Genomic DNA, 14,507 nt, shown 5'->3' on the forward strand with positions numbered 1-14,507 from the left:
TACTTCTAATAGTTACAGTAGTATCCTTCAAATCTTGGTGTGCTTATTGTCTTGGTTTTGCATTCATGTGCCTGATGTCCTTGTTTATTCCATTTATGGAAATGACCCATGAACTTCTACTTAAGATTCTGATTTGTAGTCTTGGTCCTACAAACATTAGTAGTATGACCTATCTTAGCACAATTATGACAAGAAGGTTCAGAGTTCTTACCTTTGTTACTTCTTTCTTCACCACTTTTGGATGATTCTCCTTCTTCAGTACGAGTGTATCCCAATCTAGAAGTACCACTATTGGATCTAGGGGATCTCATCAATTGTTTAAAGTACTTGATGGCTTCACTAAGTTTGTTGAAACTATTAGCAAACTCGTTTTCTCTTTTTAGATAATTTCTCAATTGTTCATTCTCAACTTTAGTGTTGTGATTTCAATATCCTTTGCATTCAGTTCATGATTTGCAATCATCATTTGATCCAAAGTTTCTAATTGCATGTTAGCAATCCTAGTTACCTCTGATATTTTCTCTTCCAATCTATTGGTCAAAATCCTTTTGTAATCTTCAATCGTGACTTTGTCCTCTTTAGCTTTCTTTTTCTACTTGATTACTTCACATAGCAGTAATGATTGGACTTCTTGTTCTCTCTTTAGATTTCTAACTTCTTCAGTTAGGATTCCATTCTTTTCCATCAGATCTATAACTGTTGCATTAAATTTGTTAGAGTTTCCATTTTCAAATAATTCAATAGTGTCAATCTCTTGGTATTGTGTGTCATTCTCTTCAATAGCAATTTCCTTCCTTCTTTTCAATGATCTCTTTAACTCATCTCTTTATTAATTTAGCTAATGTAAAGCAAGTTATATTTCAATCATCTAGTTCTCAATAGTCTTTCCTAACTTGAAGACTTCCATCTTCAAGATCTTTCCTCAAAGCTACAAAGCTTCACTTTCAGAGAACTATGCTCTGATACCAATTCTTGGAAATATAATATGGAAGTGAACTCTAGGGGGGGGTGAATCAACACTTAAAAATTTCAACCTAAAAAACTAATTAGCACACATTCATCTCACAATCTATGCATATAAACTAAAAAAAACAAATTAAACATATACATCCATAGCATGAAAGTAAAATATTCAACACATGTATGACATAAGATATATGGTTACCCAGAAACCCTCCAAGGAGAAGGTAAAACTGGGGTGGAGATGACACCCACAAATCTTCACTACTGTAGTAATAAAGTGTATCCAATGAAGTTTACAATGTTTTATCATGAAACATAATCTACCCTGTGAAAGGTCTGCCCTATTAAACGATTACAAGATTGTTAAATCTTACCTATTAAAGGATTTAAACACCATGCTAAAAGTGTGCTTGGTAAGAGGACTTTAACTTACAATTAAGTAAGCACCCTATTAAAAGATTTGTAACAGTCTGTTAAGACTACTTTGTTAAGAGATTTAACTGATTCACTTATTAAAATGTCTTAGCAATGAGCCTTTGGTTAGCACTATGTTGTGATGTCAGATCACCTCTATATTGATGTGTAGTTGATCCTTTCTAATAAGATGTATCTCCATTGTCATCTGATTCCTTTTCTCTGTTCTCCTTTAACTAATTCTGTAATGTAACTCAACTCATAATACCTTAATCACCATGAATGCTCTATTTACACATGAAACTCTCTTCAATTCTTCTTAGCATTCACTAAAATGTTTAGGGTTTTTCTTCCTTAAGAAGACCTAGGTGACTTAGGGTATCAACAGTTGTGATTCACCCATATTGCTGCTTAAACCTTCCCTTTTTTTGATTGGACATGCATGTAATGCATAGGGATTCACATTTAAGATTCATCCTTATCAATAAAGATCACAAAACAATCCTTAATTTAGCTCAAAAATAGTTTACATAGAGGTTTGTGCCATTACAAACAAGTATGTCAAAACTGTGTAACTTGACACTTGAAGTTCCTAATGCTTGACATCAACTACAACTTCAATGTTGTAACTTGACCTCTAAATGACTTGAAATCCACTGATCACTCAACATTTGAATAGCTTGAAACATACCATCTGCTTGGCACTTGAGTGATTCAACACTTACTAGTTACTCGACTCACACTAAATATCTATCGCTCAACATATACTATTTGACAACTTATGCTTGGCATGTATTACTTGTTCAACATGAACTAAGTAAAGTATATTGTCACTCATATGTCAAAACAAATATGAGATTAACACTATCCATTATTCCATCATTAACCATCCACAAAGTAGATGGAAGTGAAAGAAGCAAATGTACAATTACCATCATAGATATGTCTAATTGTACTATCAATATAACAGTTTGGGGTGACCTTTACCAAGCTCAAGGAAGGGAAATTTCAACAGTGCCTTTACAACTAACCCCACCAATAATCTTGATCCAATCCACTTACATTATATCATGGTGAGGAAAGGATTTAGATAGTATATCTCCAACCCCAATTACAATAAATCTAGATTTATTAGAAGCAAGAACACGTCAAATGTGGTTTTCCACAAAAGTCGTTGCTAATCCATCAAAATCATTGTCAAAAACCACCTTATCTATCCCCAACTTTGATAATCCAATACCTATTTCATCATTGATGAATATAAAAAAATTTTGAGGAAGAAGCTACATGTATAAAAGCCAAGATTACAAAAGTTCATCTAGACAACTTTTACTATCTCTCATGTCCAAAAGTTTTTGAGAACAGAAAATGCAAAAAAAAACTCACTCAAACCTTAGATACTACATTTGAATGTCCAAAATGTTCAATTTATGTGCCCAACTATGATTTTAGCTACATTTTCAAAATGGATTTGTGAGATCAAATAAGGGAGCTACACAAAGTTATAGAATTTGAAGGACCAAAAAATGCCTTTTTTGGGGTCTCTGTCAAAGATTTCCAGCTACCATTTATAGAGCCAGATGGCGGCGAACAAATATTAGGAAAAATCATCAATTGATAGTTCCTTTTTTATCTCAAAATTAGAGCATCAACATTTGATGGACATGATACACAATGCATCATTATGTCTACCTTTAAGATAGTATGGGATATGTTATCACTACTTTCAAATTTTCTTTAAGATGTTATGTATATATTGTAGTTTTGGGACTCTTATTTTGATCCAATGCACATAACATTGAACAAAAATTTGAACCAATGATTTTTTTTCCAATGTAATTTGATATTATATCTATTTGGTTTGCACCATGTTTTGCAAATTTGGTACATTACATTATTTTTGACCTTTTTAATCAATGTTTCCATATACTTTTCAAATGTATCGTGATTTAGAGTTTTTGTTGTTAAAGCAATAATTTGATTTACTATTCTTAAACTCTTAAGAACACAATTATTCAAAAAACTCATCATTTATAGATTGATTTAGCTGAAAAAGCTTGAATATTGAAGTTGGCAATGGAAGTCTCAAATAACATAAATGAAGACAAAATTCAACGACGGAATGAGATGCACTGTAAAAGATGCCATGAAAGAGTGGAAGTTATCAACAAGAAACATCAAGAGAAACACAACTTACAATCTATACAACCATCAATACCATCATCAAATATGCCAACCATCTCACCAACAATTGCAACTCACTTTGAAAATTCAATCCAAAATACCATCCCACTTGAATCAATTGAAAGGACACCACAATTTATTCTTGATTACTACACAACTAGAAAAAACTATTGTTCAATGTTAGATACCCTCTCAAACATGCCAACATGTTTGATATGCATGGAAAGTTATCCAAGTATTAAAACAATACTATTTTATGTGAAAAATGCATGTTATAGATGTGCAATAGAAAAAAATGGCCATCAATACTCTAACCATAACAATATGGCCCCTAAAGAACAACTTTCTTGTTTAAAAATACTAACCCAAATATAGGAGATGTTGATTGCTAGAGTTAGTCCAATACTTTAGGTTACTTATACAAGAGGCAAACAACTCAAATATAGTGGTCACACAATTTCATTCCCTCAAGATATTTCAAGAATTACATCTCACTTGCTAAGATAGATAGGTGAATTAGACATAATTATTGTGAATAGGAAAAAGATTGGCCAACATTAGTACAATTTTTATGTTAGTAGATATCAAGTCTATGAAGCACTCATGTAAAAAATACAAAATGATCCATATTAAAAAGATGTACAAGTAGATGACATTGGATTATCATCTTTGCCTACTACTTCTACTAATATATCAAACCTCATCTATGAAATATCATCAATAATTGATCATCAAGAATCGAGTTTCTTAGAAATAGAAGCTACAAAAGATGACCTTCTACAAAACCTTGAAGAAATACAATCTTATTTTGTTGAAGATCTTCCACTAGCATTTACAGAGGTTGTTGAGGTTTGATATTTTCTTGAAATAGGAAGTGGCTACCCAACACATAAAGTACAATGGCCAACAATTTCTTTGTTTCCATTAATGAGTACAATACTAAAGACTTACTTGTAATGGTTTTTACAACACTCTTTCCCATGGGCAATGTAGATTTCAAGAAAAAATGACTAAAGGATGTACACATGCATGAATATGCACTCCACCACATGTGATTTAGTGATAATATATTTGGGAAACATCCATGTTTTAGATACTTTTAAATAAACCTAATCATGTGGCATCAATCACAAGAAACAACATCAATTTTTGTACAATGACAAGTTGTTGACTCGTTGCCCCCAATTATTTTTGCCCTCCAACAAAGACTAATAGATCTACCTAATGATAAGCTTTTAGATCAATTGATGTAACTCACATCCAAGATACACGGAACAAAGTCTTTCTAAAAAGAGAGAAGAGGGGAGCTATCTAATATAGTGATCCAAATTTGTTGACCAACACTATTTTGCACCCTTAGTGAAATAGATACTAAATGGATAGATCTAAAAAATGTCATTCCTTCAACAACTCCTTTAAGCCAACATACAACAACTAAAAGGAGACTACAAAATATAATTTATAAGCCTCACTTTACAACATTTTATATGCACCATAGATTCACTGCATTTCAAGAAGAGGTTCTTGAAAAACTTCTAGGGGCAAGGGACTTTTGGTATAGGTACATAAAAAATTACCTTCACAAATGTGTTTCTATATCCATTTATATATTACATACTAATTTTTTTTTCCTACATGTATGAATCACAACACAGAGGTTTTGCACATATCCTAGGGTTCATTTGGCTTCCTAATTGAATAGGATAAAAATGTGAATGGATAGGGTATGATGTAATATAAAAGAGGAATATAGGACCAATCCTTAATCCAAATTCCCAAAAGGAAAGATCCAAATTAATTAATCATAAAGAAGTGATCAATAAGCAAATGAATTGAACAATGGAGAATATGAAGAAAGGAGAAAGTCCTATAATCTACTATAGAAAGTATGTTCTTTAAATCTTGAACGAATAGAACAATCCTATAATCTACTATAGAAAGTATGTACTTTAAATCTTGAATGAATAGAAAGAAAATACTAACCTCAAAGTAGGGAAAATCTGAATGTAATGCCCCGCCAAGGGATCCAAAGAATTTCACTAAGTTTACCCAACAATTTTTTTTTAAAAACATGAAAATAAAACCATCTACATCATTCACACGATAGTAGAAGCAATAAAAATACAATTGAAAGTAAACATAACATAACATAATTACATTCTTTAAGGATCCCTTAACGTTGAATCACATCTAAATTAACTATTCATCTAACATCCCATCGTTATGAAATAACAATGATACATCCAACTTTCTTAAACAATATTCAAGTGTCCTTTGAAATTTACATTTCAGATTGCTCAATCATCCATTGTACATATCATAGTAAGAAAGGCTTAAAAGAACATACATCTATTTAAATAAAGTACATCATCATCCAATATTAATCCATGATGCAATTAAAGTAAATGAAACTACATATCATACATGATACATCATCACAAAAGATATAAACATCCATCATAAAAGATAACCATATAAAACAAATAAAAATAACTAAGTGCATGGTTCCTCCCAACCGTAAATAGCATCATTAGACCATCGTGGATCCTAGTCATCCCTCCATGTATAACATTCCAAAGCACCGAAGAGATCATCGGTATTATCATAGTAGGAATGTCACTCCTAAAAACATCCTACTAACATGCAAAGTAAAGCATAAGATAACATCATCTAACATATGTAAATCATCAATATAAGAAACATACCAGTAAATAAATCCATCATAAGGTATATCATCAATCATAATGATCCAAGAACATAATGAAGATACATACCAACCAGGAATACTCCAGCCATAGTGTCTCAGACGAATCTCAAATGATAAGAGTGGAAAATACACTACCACCCGACCACATGGAACCTAAGTGGTCCACTCCCACCGTGCTGAGGAGATAATCTCAAGTCCCAAACAGGATATCAAAACTACAAAGCATAAATCTCTATAAATCTAAGAATCCTAAAAGTATACTAACTCAAAGGTTCTATCACACAAAATCGACATCTAATTCCCAGAGGCACACAATGACATATAGGAAACCTACTCTGCAAGCGAGAAAGTATCATCGCAATTATCACATACAAGTTACCCTAGCAGTTAGCTAAACTCCATAGGTCCATATTGATTTCATGCGGCCACTAGTATCCTCTCATACTGACGAGGCATACTATGGAATGCACAGTCGCAACCATGTGTTCTCACTACTCCCATCCTAGCCTGTACAAGCACTCAAGGCATGGGAAAGAACCAAAACAATTATCTTTTTAGGTTCATTTAATCCCCATTTAGTGTGTAAATATTATCACTTATTAACCAAACTTACAATGAGTTACCCTAGCAGCCACTTAGGGCCCCGGCCCCCATTGCAAGCCACTTCCTGACACTACAAGTAGATTACCTACCCTAAGCTCATGGAATCATAAAATCACCATAGTCTTGTACAAGCAACTATAAAGAAAATCCAAAAGATAATCCATAAAAAGAATCATCAAATATCCATGATAAAAGCATAAAATATCCACAATAAGAATCATCAAATCTCCATGAGCATCTGGAAAAGTATCCATAGAAAATCATGACCAAAATAGTTCTCTATTGACAACTGAAGGCATCACTGATAATCATAAGTATCAATTGGTTCTCAATAACCAAAATATATCTCAAAATAAATCACAATATCCATTGGTTCTTAACAAGAAACCAAGAATATCTCAAAATTATACTGATCGAAGACTCCAAAATAGTTGAGTCAAACATGTCACAACATGACATCATCAAGAATAAATCCACATTTCAGTCCCATCATGGCGACTAGAAAATAATCCAGGGATAACTGATCGATGACTCAAAAATGATTAGCTCAAGTGTCTCATACACATACATCTCAGCTTCACACATGAAGACTGATGAACAATTATAATCAGTAAATACAAACATTTCATAGAGCACACGATCACATAACCATGGTTGGGCTTATAAAGATCGAGACCAATAAAAATCAATATGCCATCATATCTCATAACCCCTGAGCCTCCGGTAACAACCTAAGACTAGTCAACACTAGTCAACCCAAAACTCAAAACAAGAAGCATATAGAAAACACGATGCAAACACATGTTTTGGTTTACTAAATTCACATAGTTGAATAATGTGTAGGGGTTTCCAATTTTCTGTTTGCAAGTATACTTTCAAGTCTATAAGATTTATCATTTGACCTATACGTCAACCCATTTGTTTCTCCGACAGCATTATCCTTCCATTATTAAGAATTACATTCTAAGAATAACTTAAGGATAAATATTCACTAAACTGATCATCATTGACCTTTAATTAAATTGTCATCTATATTTAACCATGATCCATATTATAATTGATTAACCTTTCAACTTTTCTAGATCATTATTCGTTATATTATAAGAGGACCAATTATCATTCTTTGAATAAGAGATTATAACTTTATTAGAATGATCAATTAACATCGGTTCACAATCTTTGACCTTTTATCATTCTAATAATTCTCAATTATATATTACTAAGTCTTCACCATTAAAATGTCTAAAGTCATTATTCAAGTCATCGGAATAAGACCTATCAACTTTGATATAGATAATCTACAATCTCGTTAACAAAATTATATCAATTAAATCTCTATTACATAGCATAATTATTAATTAAATCCAATTAACTCTAGTTAATTGATTTAATTAATAATTACACAACCATACCATCAACCCAATGAATATCAGTTGGCTAATAACTGACTATAATTTGTACGTTAAAAGTCAACTACGATCCAATGCACAAATATTTATTTTAATAGTTCAATAATAATAATTTGTTAATATTTAATAACAAGCTATATTGGGAAACTTATTAATAGATCACATTCATCATGATAATCATTTCTATTGCATATAATTATATTGACAACTCAATGACCATCAATTGATTAAAAAACAATCATACTTCAAACCAAAAACTAATATCTTTTTACAAAACTTTAATCATTAAATAATCTCCACTTGATTAACTCTAATCGTATTTATTGATAACTAATCAAACCATTATTTATTAATAGTTTTCTAGTCCTTACAAACATTAATAAATAATGAACTCATCAAACTATAAATACTCGATCTATAGAATCCTTCCATATACTCATTAGTTAATATTTGACTAACTCTTAACACCATTAAGGTAAATCGACAAGTTATCTAATAATACATAACATAACAATTCTACTTATAGTAATGTTATAATAATAACTCCATGTCAATTAATCCATTACCATTACATTCTCTTCATTTAAAATTGTCATTTCTTAAATTATTTAATATATATTAAATAATATTTAATATACATTAAATAATTAATATTAAAATTCATCCATTCTCTATTGAATTCAATATCTCTATCCATCAGCTCTATTTACAAACTTTTCATTAAAAATTTGCATTAATTCATTTAGAACATTCTTATTAGTCTTTAGACTAATTAAATAATTATTAAATTCTAATTATATTGCTTTGATATATTATTTTTGTGAAGTTTAAGCATAAGGAACTCTTGGTTATGGGAAATGGAGAAATATCTGTCCTTGAATAAAACAGTCTCAGTACGATGGCCATATCTCCCTAATGAACAGTTAGATCGGGCTAAAATTAAAATATGTTGGAGAGAGCCAAGTTGCGCCAATTCTGACTGGAGCGATCGAATAAATTCGATCACAATAAAAAGTTATGAATGACTGAGTTCGGGTCTATCCAAGGGGCAGCAACAGGACAATTTGTGATGAATTAAGAATTTCCTCTTAAAATAATTGTTCTCTAAATTTAATCATAAAAGGGTTTGTTCATACTCATCTAAAAATATAATTGATAGAAAGATTACATCTAATCATTCGAATTTTCACCATAAAATTTCTATTTTAATTCCAAATCTTGTCTTTCTAATTTAATATAAATTCAAACCCAAACCCGATTCATATCTAATTATTTCTCCTTAATTGGATCTAGGGTTTTTCTATTGTTTTCTTCTCAACCAGATAAAATATCTAGATTCCTATTTCAATTATAGATTTAATCACAGAGAGTATTTAGATACATATAACAAACATGATGAAGATAGGAAGAAAAATAATGCAAGAGAATATGTGAATATCACGAGTGCACCTGGACACTGATGCTAATTTGCCTTGCCTTAGAAGTCCATAGAAAATCCCTTCCTTCTCCAACATTCGCAATTCCTCCATGATTCAAGCCAACTGAATCCTCCAAGTGACTAGAAGTGCTAGAAGGAGCATAGAAGCAAGTAGAAAACCAATGAGCATGTAAGAAGCATATGAGCTTCTCAAATTCATGTAAACTTGAAGCTTGAAGCTTCCATTTTAGCTTGTAGCTTGTAGCTTTCATTTAAGCTTGTCCCAAACACACTAGGAGAGCCTCTATTTAAAGGCCTCTAAGATGCATCTAGAGTGTCTCTAGAAACAACTAGAAGATAAGCATGACAACCAAGCATGGGTCTTCTCCAACCTTCTAGATGAGTCTTAAGTTTGTAGACACCATGTGCTCAAATAAAATGCTAACTCCTAAGTGTAGACAAGTTGTGCATTCTTAGAGTGCAAACTCCAGTGTTGTCTACATGACAACTCCCGAGAATTTGCCAACTCCTATGTGAGCAAATATTAAAATAATGCACATTAATTAATATAATATTTACTTTACTCTTTCCAATTTAATTAATTAATTTATTTATTATTAAATCTCATGCACTAACTTTAATAATTCCACTTTTCAATCTTAATATATTTATATTTTAATCACATGAGATTTAGAATCTTTTATTAATTTAAATATATTTTCCACTTTTAAATTTCATTTTTCAAAACTTAAATTGCTAAAATATTTATTAGCTTTAATAATAATATTATTTAGTCATTTATTTAAAAATGAGCTCCAAATATATTATTATTAAAATAAATATTGTCACATTCTAAATTTAAACTTTAATCTTTTTATTTTTAAATTTAATTATTTTATTTAATTAATTTTCTAATTAATTAAATAAAATAAATATTAAAATATCATATTAATTTTTCATTAAATTAAACCATTAATTAAATCTTTTAATTAGGCTTAATTAATAGAAAATACATCAAAGACTCACAAGGTAAAAATATGAAAACCCATCATAGCCAAAATACATACAAAATCAAATCAAGGGTTTAAATCATGAATTATGTCATCCGACATATTCGGAGGGTACTCAACTCAGATACTTGTCCTAATTTTCTAATTAGAATAAATGGCTTAAAGGGTTGGGATTTGGACTTGAAAATTTATCTCCCCTCTCTTATCATTGAGATAATGTGATAGGGTACGCTCATCTTAGCAATTCAGGGAAGTCGATACCTGGTACCTGCAACCTGCATAAAAACCATGCATGTACAAGCACAATATATATATAGGAAGTGGTGCATCGTGTAGATCTCGACTAGCAGGTGACTACGACTCCCTTCCTTAACTACATCAGACACGCCATACAAAAGGAAACACACACACCATACACATGCAAGTATGAGGTAAGTATCCATAAGAAAACACATATGATAATAAATCATCTTACTAATCATCATTAACAACTAGAAGCAATGTAATAATCATCATCAATAATTGCGAACACTAAAAATAATCATCATACATACATGAAATGTAGAGTCTAAGTAATCTCATCACATAATAAACTGAATCCATAGCACAATATCTGATAATCTCAAAAGAATGCTGCTAACCAACAACATAAAAATAGCTCTTAAAAGAGTTCAACAATGTTAGCAAAATGCGAACTAGGGGCAGGCACTACACTAAAAAATGCTGATTTTTGATGTATGTGCACAATTTCAAAGAATTTTGCAACTTGCTCCATACTAGAAATGTCAAAACAGAGAAAACCTAGAAAATTTGTGTCCTTCTAAGATTAGGTTGAATTTGACCTAGATAGCAGGGGATAATCTTACCCCAGGCACAATCTTACCCCTCACTGAAGGTCGTCCCTGACTTGAAAAACTCTTATGAAAATTATGTTCATGGATATTAGAAGTTCTCCAAAAAGAGCATTCAAATCTAAACTTCAATTCATATTCTTGTACATGTACCTACAAGAAAAATGGTTTTTTTGTGAAGATGAGGGGTTTACCTTTTTCAAAACTTGGTTTGGAATCAACCTTAATAATGGAATAGAAATAAAGAATGCTAGCAAGTAGTAGAAGTAGATTTAATAATGAAGCTATGATATTCAATGGATATGCAATTGTATTTGAAATGTAAACAAGTATGTTGATATGAAAGCTTGAACATAACATTAGAAAATGTAAATCAAAGCCTCAATGATTATATGTTTAATATCCACCTTAAGAGAAGAATGAATAGATCTTGAAGATGAACAAAGGATCTTGAAGGAAGATCACACCACCATGATGGTTAAATCTAAGGTTTTGAATGATGAATCTTGGATGCTTGAACCAAATCCCTTCAAAGGCTTGAATGTTTGAATCCTTCATCTTCAATAGAGAACTTGAATGGAGACAATAGGTTGGATACCTCCTTGAAAATGCTTGATGGAATTCTTGCTTGATTTTGGAGATAATGAATTTTCTGATATCATAATTTGCATTAGAGAAAATGAGAGGAGGAGGCGTCCTTATATAGTGATCTAGGGCACAAACTTCTAAAGAGGCTGACATTGGAGAATTAAATCCAAATTAACCTTAGCCCCTAGAAATGGACCTAGATTAAATGCAATTTAAGATTTTACCATACCAAAATCTGGAATGACCAACCGTGAAGCAAGAAAATGAAACTTTTTGAAGCCTAACATCCTCAAACCTCCAAAACCTGAAATTTGGACCTGGGGTCAGGGTCGATGTCAAATATACCCTAGGTTAGAGTTGAGTTCATCCTTGACCTAGGTTAGAGTCAAGGTCAACCTTGACCCATTAGATCGTCATTGACCTAAAAAGTCAAAATCTTCCTTTTCTGAGAGAAAGTTGTTAGAAAGATGCTAGAAATAGGGGGAGAGAAGAAGAACAGGGGGAAAAAACTAGATCCATGCAAAGAAATAATCAAGGCACTTGACATGACCCCAAACCACTTACTTAGAGGGTTAAATTCTCTTAACATGGAAGTGCTTCCATTTTAAGATGATACATTAAGCCCCCACTTTAGCAAGAGTATGGATTCAATGCAACCTCTTGGTAAAGGAGAAGAAAGAAGAGATCTAGGTGGATTCGTAATGAGATAAAATAATTCTTAACTAAGGAGACAAGCCCCTAGACTAAGGATTCTAACTCAACATACATGCATAAGGGTGTGAAAACCAAAAAAACCAAAACAACACAAAAGAAGGGTTAGTATTAAACAAACTGAAATCAACTAGCAAAATAAACCTTGCTAAGAAATATTTCTCATACTAATATCATATTTGGAAAGCTATCATAAAAGCATAAATGATTACATAAGAAAGATAAGAGCACCACTATAAATACATAGCTTCATGATCCATCCCTACTACTATGAAAGCAAAAATTAATAAAAAAGGAAGTGATTACCTCGCCCAGTAAAATACCCACCTTACGATGAATCACCAAGGGAGGGAGAGCCAAACAGGTGGCCAAACCTTATAGTTCATCGATAAACTATGTTTGAAACTATAATGCATTTTCTAATAGCTTCCAGAATACCCATAGATCCACCTTCTTATATCACTCTGACTATGAATTACGTGCCTCCTTAGGATTTAGCAACTTATGTGTGTTAGCTTTGAAAAATTTAGCATATTGAAAATTGAAAAATGTGAGTCTCTTTAGGATTTAAAAAAGTATGTGCATTACCTTGAGAGGATTTAGCATATTGAAAAATTGAAAAATGCTTGTCCCTTTAGGATTTAGCAACTTATGTGTGTTACCTTAAGAGAATTTAGCATATTGAAAAATGTGTGTCTCTTCAAGATTTAGCAACTTATGTACGTTACCTTCCCAGATTTAGCATGTAATTTGAAAAACTATAATACAAGGGGGACCTTATGTATGCCCCCCTCCTTATAAGGAAGAGGAAGAGGATACCTACTTAAAAATTCAAGGAGATGTCCTATTTGACAATAATATATACCATATCCTTAAGGAGGGATATTGACCTCTAGATCTAAGAGTATAGATAATTGTGAAAAGGATATATCACTTATGGAAAAAAAAGGATCCTGAAAGAAAGAGATCTTATCAACAAGACCTCCACCATAGATGATTGCTTTTAGATAAAATATAATCTTTCAAAGCTAAACCAAGTAGGAACAAAGATCCAATCATCAAGCCCCCTATAAAGAAGATGAAAAGGAATCTTTGGAATGAGGAAAAAAACTCTGACATAAAAGCAAGGGTAAGATTTTATGAAGATCATAATTTTCAACATAGAAAAGAGGTGATGAGCTAGGACAACAATCTCTCATATAAAAAGGTTATCCATAGTTAAAACATTTGTCAGCATGATGAAAGAATATTGCAATATAAATAAGTACCACTAAGCTAAGGAAATAAGTTCCCTAGACAAAGAGAAAGAAGGAAGAACCTTACCCCCTAGGGATAAAGACAAGGGATGCCTTTGCAAAATAAATGCCTTAGAAATAAAATCTTGAATAGATTCTATGAATTATTATAAACATTATACAAAATCATAGAAAAATAGGAAGAAAGAATACCAATTAAGCCCTATAAAAGGCCTAATGGATCCTAGGAGACTGGATAAAAATACACCTCTTGTTAGAAATAAGGAGTACCGAGTGTGGGGGGTGTTGGGGGGGAATTAGTATTATACAAAAACATTTTGGTAATTAGATATTATTAATTACTTTGAACCATGCATAAGAAAGTAAACAAGTAATGTTCAACAATAATATTAAC

This window comes from Cupressus sempervirens, chromosome 6 (assembly GCF_028749045.1).
Source record: "Cupressus sempervirens isolate cs-2001-9-10 chromosome 6, ASM2874904v1, whole genome shotgun sequence".
Classification (NCBI taxonomy): domain Eukaryota; kingdom Viridiplantae; phylum Streptophyta; class Pinopsida; order Cupressales; family Cupressaceae; genus Cupressus; species Cupressus sempervirens.